An 8440-nucleotide genomic window follows, 5' to 3' on the forward strand; every position below is an offset into this window, starting at 1 on the left:
GAAGAGGGCGAATGAAATGTAGCTAAAATAAATAGACAAACAAACAAACAAATAAATAAGTAAATTGATAGATAAATAATTAAGTAAATGGAAGTAAATAAATCAATAACTATAAGAGCAAAAGAATGAAGTGTTATTAAGTTAGTAGCAATTATACTTGCCAACATCGTTGAAGAATACTGAACCATTAAATTGATAATAGCTATATAATTTGAATTTTATGAAAAATGCTCCGAAGAGAAAATTCTAACATATTAATACTAATAAACACTTAAGAATCACTGCAATGTTATTAAAGTTCAGGGAAGAACAATTTAAAGGTCATATTATACAAATTAATTCAAGAATGATTATTTCTTAATAATAGTACTAAACGACTGAAAGATTTAAAGGATTAAGAGATTAAAACGTTGAAGCTGAGAGTCAATAGTCCACCATCTAGACATAATCCTTCACTAATGACTGTGAAGTGAATCCCAATGTGGTGTTACATTATTAGAATAATGAGGTCGTTGACCTTTAGAAATTCATGCTGACATCGAAGAAGTATTGCAATTGTCATTTGTCCAATTAGATTTGTTACAGCAGACGAGATGGTGCTGTGCCTGGAGAATAATATTGGTTACCTGTACCTCTAGAAAATTCTAGCGCTTTGATGATTAGTAGTTCGGTGATCTACATTATCGGCCCATATCTGCAAAACCACCTTAGAATTTACTTTTACATGCATCGTTAGAAGACACTGGGACAATATACTCTATACAAATGCAAACCAAAAAGAACGGAAAAAGTTACAGAAAAACTTCTTCAAGAAAGTTGGATTGCATATCATTGCTGACACCATCCTTATCCGCCATCCTTATCCGTGCTAACATTTATATACTGTAGATCTAAATGCATTCCACAACCCAATGAATCCCTATATTATATCTGCTTACTCTCAAACAATTCTTAGAACTTCATAAGATGCTTAGCTATAACATATCCATCAGGTTTTCATACAATGAACAAATCTTTAAGAACTCTTCCCAAATGTATAATAGTAGCCTATCTAGAACTGATTTTAAGAACAAGTTAACATATAGAATCTCCACCTAAAACCTCAAACTGCAATAGACGTACACATACTATCTAGTGTATCACACCCTTCAACTCAGCAGTAGCAACTCCAAAAACTATTCGTCTCAATCCTTGTCTCTTTTCCAATCAGCAGAGACACTACTTATTTTATCAAAAGCTTTATTGTGCTCAACTAGCCCAAGTGTTGACCATAACATTGTCAACTCCATCATATCTAAACTAAACAAACAATAAAAACACTGCTCTAGCAAACAACGTCACTGCCTCGACTCTGGCCCATGTCTTGCAGTCTAACAATGTTTAACTAAAGACATTGTTTGTCACTGCGCTGTGTAGACAAATTATACACCGAAGATTTATACTGGTACGGCATCGAGACATTTCAAGCAAAGTTACTACTCCCACACCGACATCTTTAGGAATCCCTATAGATCAATGTAAACTAGTCTCCTACATACGAGAAGCCATGGGTAATACAAAAGTAATAAGAAACTGTGCAATGTATAAAACAGAAAGCCTGGAAATTCTCATTTCCAGAATTCTCCTTCTGAAGGTACCATTCCAAATGTTGTCTACCATGCATGTACTGTATGTTCTAAGACGTAAAAACATTTTAAACCTATTAATTACTCATACCACTAATGGACAGTTAGTATACTCTTTATTATGCACCAATTTTAATTAATATATTTCCTTTTATAAGGCAGTTATCATCCTTTAACTATTCTATGTTTATCCGCCACCTCGTCCCATCCACCATGCTTGTATTTTTCTCACGTCGTTGTAAATCCACTAGGCTTCTTCTCATGGTCCCTCCTTCTCCGTCGCCTTGCACTATTTTACAGCATACAATTTATAGCTTTTAATATTGGCGAACTTTATTGTTGAAATTACTACCATTACCCTCGTACACACTATACTTTTCTGTTTAACATTAGGTCACATACCTTAAAAAAATCTTTAATAAAAAGTTTTAGTGCAAATTACATTTCGTTCTGTTTATGTTACGTTTATTAATTTAATAATGTATTAATAGTTTGCTTCAGTGCTGTCGCTTTTATTTCTATCATCTTTATCCTATCACGCTCTTATATACATGGCTTCAATCACTTCATCAATATTAAAACAGAGTTATGTCATATGTTACACATTGTTCATTAGCTGAATAATAGTCTTTATAATATTTGTTAATTAAAATCAGTTTTTTAACATAGAATTTCGGTTTCCATTTTTATTCTCCGTTTATCACTAAACAAAATACGTTAAAAAATAATTAAACGTTTTAAATTTAGATTAAAATTTATAAGTCTGCTTCGGTGTGTTAATTTCTCAACCCTTTAAATCTTTTATTGGTTCAATTTTATTAAATAGAGATTTAATTTGAATATGACTTTTAAACCATTTTCCTTAATTTTAATATCAATGGAAATTGACTTTAATATCATTCCGTATTTAAGAGTTTATGATTAATTTTTCATACATTAAACTTTTTTCATTAATCTATTTTCACTTGATTTTAAATTTTATAGCTATTCTCAATCTAATGGTTCATTATTCTCAATTGCATGATGACGACGATCAAGATGATAAGAAGTGGAAGCTGGAGAAGGGGAAGGTGAAGATCATGACGATGGCAATTATAATTACCACCAACTTAAAAACAGCTCATTATTAGACTTCTTAATCAGGCCTTGTGCCTAGAGTAGAGATTATTAGATACCTATTGATTTCCCTATATATTTATGTATTTCGATAACGATTTCTTCTTGACCTCCTCTCTTTCTCCCTTTTTTCTCTCTCTCTCACTCTCTCCCCTTCTCTCTCTTCTCGCCTTAAAAACTACTTTGACAAGCTTTCCTATGTATTTCCTTCAAACAATACTGTCCTCTTTCTCTCTCGCTCTCTTTCTCTCTCGCTCTCTTTCTCTCTCTATTACGTCATCTCCCCATCTCTCTCTTTTCCTTTTTCTTCTCAGATGGCAACAACTCAATCCATCCCTTATACTACTACTCCTTTGTTCCCCGCCACATTCTTTAACTTCTCAAGTTATTCAAAGCTTACTGAGCAACCAATTGACAGCAATTCTATAATTGACCTCAAAACTTTCCCTATCCAAAACTTTCGCCTTTATCACGTACGCGTGCGCGTCTTACTGCTGGTGTTTTATATTGATTTCAATCTTACTTAGTTGAAAGTACTAAGTTACCTTCTATATTCACCTAATGTAATGCTCTTCGCATAAGTAAGCAGGGCTTCGCCGTCGCCCCAAAATTACACTTGAATATTCCTTTCAGAATGTTCTGTATATTTGGGCCGACAGACGAACGACCTGTACATTACAGCTTCCTACAGTGTCAGATCTTTTTCACAAGTTCAGAGATTTTATCGGAGGTCTAAGTTTCCCTGGCATGTACGAATATCTCTAGGTCAATCTCATCTATATAGTAATGTCGTTTTGTTTTATTCTCATTACATATTAAGTGAATGTGTTATAAAAGTTAATTATATCCAGTACCTAAAATCTAAATTTAGATATATGATTGTCTAATGTTTCAAGCTTTTCGATAACTATGTAAATTTCACAATTTCTTAACTTTATAATTAATCTTCCTAGTAATCTTTCAACAAATTAGTCCGACTTGTTTTATTTGATTTAATTACTAAGCACCTAATGTCAATTTTGAAATCAACGCTTGATCCTTAACTGTGGTGTAAAACTCATTTAGCGAGTTATTCTACCGTTAACGAAGCGTATTTTTCAACTCACGACTTTAACCTCAGCATTAATATCATTATAAGTTTTTACAAGGTTTGATATATAATAAGAAAACTACAACAGATATTAATCCGGAATTTAATTTCCTTCGAACTTATCTCACACGCTTTATCCAACATCGTTTTCATTGATAGAAGTATTTCTGGAACTCTTTTGGGAGGACAGCGAGCAGCTGTCTCCTCGAATTCTCTTGGATTTCTTCGATGTCTTGAAATCTTATTCCTTTCAAATGGGATATGATTTTTGCCTTGGTTTCGGGGTCGTAGCCATAGACTCACGATTCCTCACCAGTTATGAGCGTTTTCAATTTTTCTTCTTCCTCGACACAATCAAGATCCTGCACAAGTAAAAGCCGTTGTTATTTTTGAGACAACTACAACCTACACACTTTACTTCCAAGCACAACTGTAAAGAAAACGGAAATGAGCGAAAACATTAGAATTTTGTCTGAATGCGCGATAGAGTTCAAGATCAATTTGTGCCAAACAGCTTCACTTTGCGTACTTTAACTCTGTTTCAGTAGCAACAAATCCGATACATTTTGATCAGATCTTGTATAGTATTACCTAACAGTCTTAATGGTATTATAATTTAATCTTTTATTATATTTTGTGAAACCTATACGGATAACTAGATTTATCTGTTAAACATAAGAATTTAGATAATTATTAATTTTCATGATATCGATTACCAGTAGGTCGGGAAAAGGTTATTAAATTTACAAGCAAGAAAGCGTTTTGTATGAGAGGTTTCACCTTCCTTTCTCTGCAAATCGTCACACAAACTTTCGGTTTAAAAAAAAACGTACCATTATGCTTAGCCGCATATTACATCGAGGCTTATCGACGATCCATAAACTCAAGAGCCATTCTGCTTTAAGCGTCCTACTATATTGGATTAATGAAAAATTAAATCCGAGCAGTCAGCAGAGTAGCTTCTTGAGCACTCTGTTTAATTTCCGGTCTATTTTCACATATTGTTTCACCGTAACCGGGATCAAAGTTAATGATTTGATAATGTAACTAATTTTTTCTCATGATCCAAGCGTTTATAAAACATCAATTTTAATATTCAATTTAAGGTTTTTACGGTTTCTTTTCGCTCCACATTCAGTTCCACATGTTGGTTTCTTTCGAAACTACTTAAATTGTAGGCAAACACAACAATTATCCACAACAGATATGTAGTAAATCTAGTAACACCAAGAAAGAACTGTTACGTGAGGAGAAAGAAACTGTCGTAATCCTATGGATCTAAAAAGACTCTGAAAGGGTGAAAGACTGAAGCGGGGGAATATATTGTATGATTACAGACGGTTGAAGAGTTACTATCTAAAACACTGAAAAGCGGCGTTTTGGTTAAGAAGAACGAGTAGAATCTAAATTATTAAATTTATCCGAGTTTCCATAAAAGCGAAATTACAAACAGAATCCCCAAATTAGTATTCATACTTTACAATTTACATAAGCAAGAAATCTTCCTAAAGTGAAGTGTCCATAAAGCGATGATGTTCTGCTGGTATGTATATGGATATAAATATATATATATAGATACATAGATAGGTAGATAAATAGATAGCTAGCTAGATAGATAGATAGAGAAAGAGAGAGAGAAAGAGAGAGAGAGAGGAAGATAGAAAAGTCAACATTTAAATGTAATACATGTGTGTGTGTGTGTGTGTGTGTGTGTGTGTGTGTGTGTGTGTGTGTGTGTGTGTGTGTTACATTTAAATGTTGACTTTTGTCGATGAACGAGGAAGAGGACTCAAAAGATGTAGAATATATGGATTATTTCGTTTAAATAAGCCATATATCTATAAATATTTCTATTTCTCTCTCTCTCTCTCTCTCCCTCTCTCTCTAATATACACACACATACACATGCTGAATTTGAGCGAAGAGGAGGGAGAGGGGAAGGAGGAGAAAGAAGAAGGGAACAGGTAGGTGGAGTGGTGGGGAGAGGAAGATGGGGAGGAGGAGGAGGAGGGGGAGGAGGAGGAGAAGGCGGAGGAGGAGTAAGACGACGACGACGACGACGACGACGACGATGACGACGACGACGACGAGATAGGCTGACAAATAAACTCACAAATAAAGGAGATATATAGAGCTGGTACAAGACACGAGATAGCAGAGAATGACGACATGGAATGAATGACAGAAAGTGAAAGAGTAAAATACAAAAAATAAAGCAGGTGAATGAAATATATAGGTATGTGTGGGCTTGTATGCGCATGTATGTGTGTGCGTGCGTGTACGTGTGTCTGTGTGTGTATTTGTGTATGTTTTAAAATTGTGAAAATTAGAAACGAAACCTACGCTGTGTGGGCATATGTGTGTGTGATCGCGCGTGTATATGTATGTATGTATGTATGTATGTATGTATGTACGTATGTATGTATCTATATATTTATGTATGTATGTATGTATGTATGTATGTATGTATGTGCGTGTGTGTGTTTTGTGTACTGTAAGAAGAAGGATTACCTTCGTAATATAGTATTATGATAGAAAATCTGCTTAATGTTGAAATTCGCCACAGATGAAACAGTGGGGGTGTTTCATAGGAATGCACAAACGAAAAATATATTATGGGAGATAAAGATATGAGCAGGTGTATACAATAATAGATAGTTTAGCGGATTGCCAGTCAATGGTCGAGAGATCGACAGTTCGTTTGCTCCTCTAGGGGTAGCGATTTTTTTTCATTCCTGTATTCGCTGTTAGCTAAGTCACCCGGGTTCCAATAAGATAGAGTAACTTTTGTTGTAAGCATATACTGAATTGTAGTTCTTTGATCTTGTCCTTGATTAATTCCAGGTATTCTTTCCTTGAGGGAACTATTGATCAAAATTATTTCCAACCCCAATACCCTATCTTTTTCCTTAGGAACAGAACACTACAGTCTACATTATTTAGTGTGGTAGGCAGGTAAGGTATGAGAGAGATTTAGCTGCTATGTGGGTGAGAAACCGCGTAGAGGCTTCTCCGTTGGCTCGCTGATGTAAGTAGCACCGTTGATCACCTTTTAGAGATTGACGAGTCGTCCGTTAGATTGTTGTGCCGCGTCCAACTTTTGAGACTTAGAGAGCAATGAGCAGCATTCTGGCGGAGTCGATAGAACACCAGGTGTAATATCTTGTGCTATTCTTTCTGGCACCTTACATTCTGATTTCAAATCTCAGCAAGGCCAAACTTACCTTTTATCATTCAGAGGTCAGGGAAATTAAAAGCAGTGAACTGCCGTTATCATTAGAACGTTGGTGGAAAAGCATTGAAATATTTGTTCCGGCTCTTTGAATTCTGAGTTCCAATATCGCCGTGGATAATTTAGATGGTAGACTAACCCGCCACCTAGTTTAAGAACACCACTTGGCTATTGTGTTCCTTTAACAGAGGAATTCATTCTGTTGCAAGCATCGGGCCTGATGTCTACGATCAGAGATCACAGCCCTGGGTATAATGTATGTGTCTTCAATAAATATTTGTTCAGAACGGTATATATATACCTACATCTACGTAGCTACCTACGTATATATATATGTATATATATATATATAGTGCTTCCCAACCACATGGTTCTGGATTTAGTCCCATTACGTGGCACTTTCGGTAAGTTTCTTCTACTATAGCCTCGGGCCTACGAAAGGCTTGTGAGTGGATTTGGTGGATGGAAACTGAAAGAAGCCCGTCGTGTGTGTGTGTGTGTGTGTGTGTGTGTGTGTGTGTGTGTGTGTGTCTGTTTGTGTCTGTGTTTTTCCCCATCATTGCTCGACAAACGGTGTTCGTGTGTTTACGTCCCGTAACTTAGTGGTTTGGCAAAGAGACCGGTAGAATAATTACTAGGACTTCAGAAATAAACCCTGGCCGATGGTCACGTGGAAACCACGTGAGCAAGAGAGGAAGAGTGAGGAAGAGAGAGTGACAGACAGAGAACTGTGAAGGGGAGAAACAAAAATTGGAGATAGTATAAGTGAGTAAAAAACATGAGGGGGAAAAGAGGAGGTAGAAGAATAACAGAAAGGAAGAGAGAAAAACGAAAGAGTAAAAAGATAGAATCATTAAGATTGGAAGATTTGGAAGAGGATTCGTGGCGTTCAATCATATTATAATATAAATGATATATATATATATATATATATATATATATATATATATATATATATATATATATATATATACATGTACATATACATACGTATATGTACATACTTACATCTATACTTATATATATATATATATATATATATGCATATGTGGGCGCAGGACGTCACGACATACATACATACATAAATTTATATATGTGTACATGTGTGTGTGTATGTGTGTGTGTATGAATGTCTGTTTAATACGCTAAGCTTATTTCTATATGTACTTTCTTTAGTGAGTAACATTTAACCATTTGAAGAAAGAAGAAAGGAGACAAAAGAAAGTGAACGAGCGTCGGAGGATAGAAAATATCATATGCATACGAATACAAACACACGCACATTAACGCAATATATACACATAAATATATACATAAGTCATTACGTCACAAGTCATTATGTCGTAACAATAGAATTTGAAGTTTTTCCGTTTCACT

The 8440-nt window shown here is 35.0% G+C and overlaps 1 long non-coding RNA gene across 1 annotated transcript; it reads right to left on the reverse strand.

The window, feature by feature from the left end:
* Window positions 1-3918: 3918 nt before the first annotated feature.
* Window positions 3919-7942, reverse strand: LOC106870612 (uncharacterized). Its single transcript, XR_001409550.3, has 2 exons — window positions 6343-7942; window positions 3919-4193 (listed from the first exon to the last, which is right to left on the reverse strand). It is a non-coding gene; the product is annotated as an uncharacterized LOC106870612 (long non-coding RNA).
* Between the last annotated feature and the right edge of the window lie 498 nt (window positions 7943-8440).

This window comes from Octopus bimaculoides, chromosome 5, assembly GCF_046866305.1.
Source record: "Octopus bimaculoides isolate indiv1 chromosome 5, ASM4686630v1, whole genome shotgun sequence".
In the NCBI taxonomy this organism is placed as follows: Eukaryota; Metazoa; Mollusca; class Cephalopoda; order Octopoda; family Octopodidae; genus Octopus; species Octopus bimaculoides.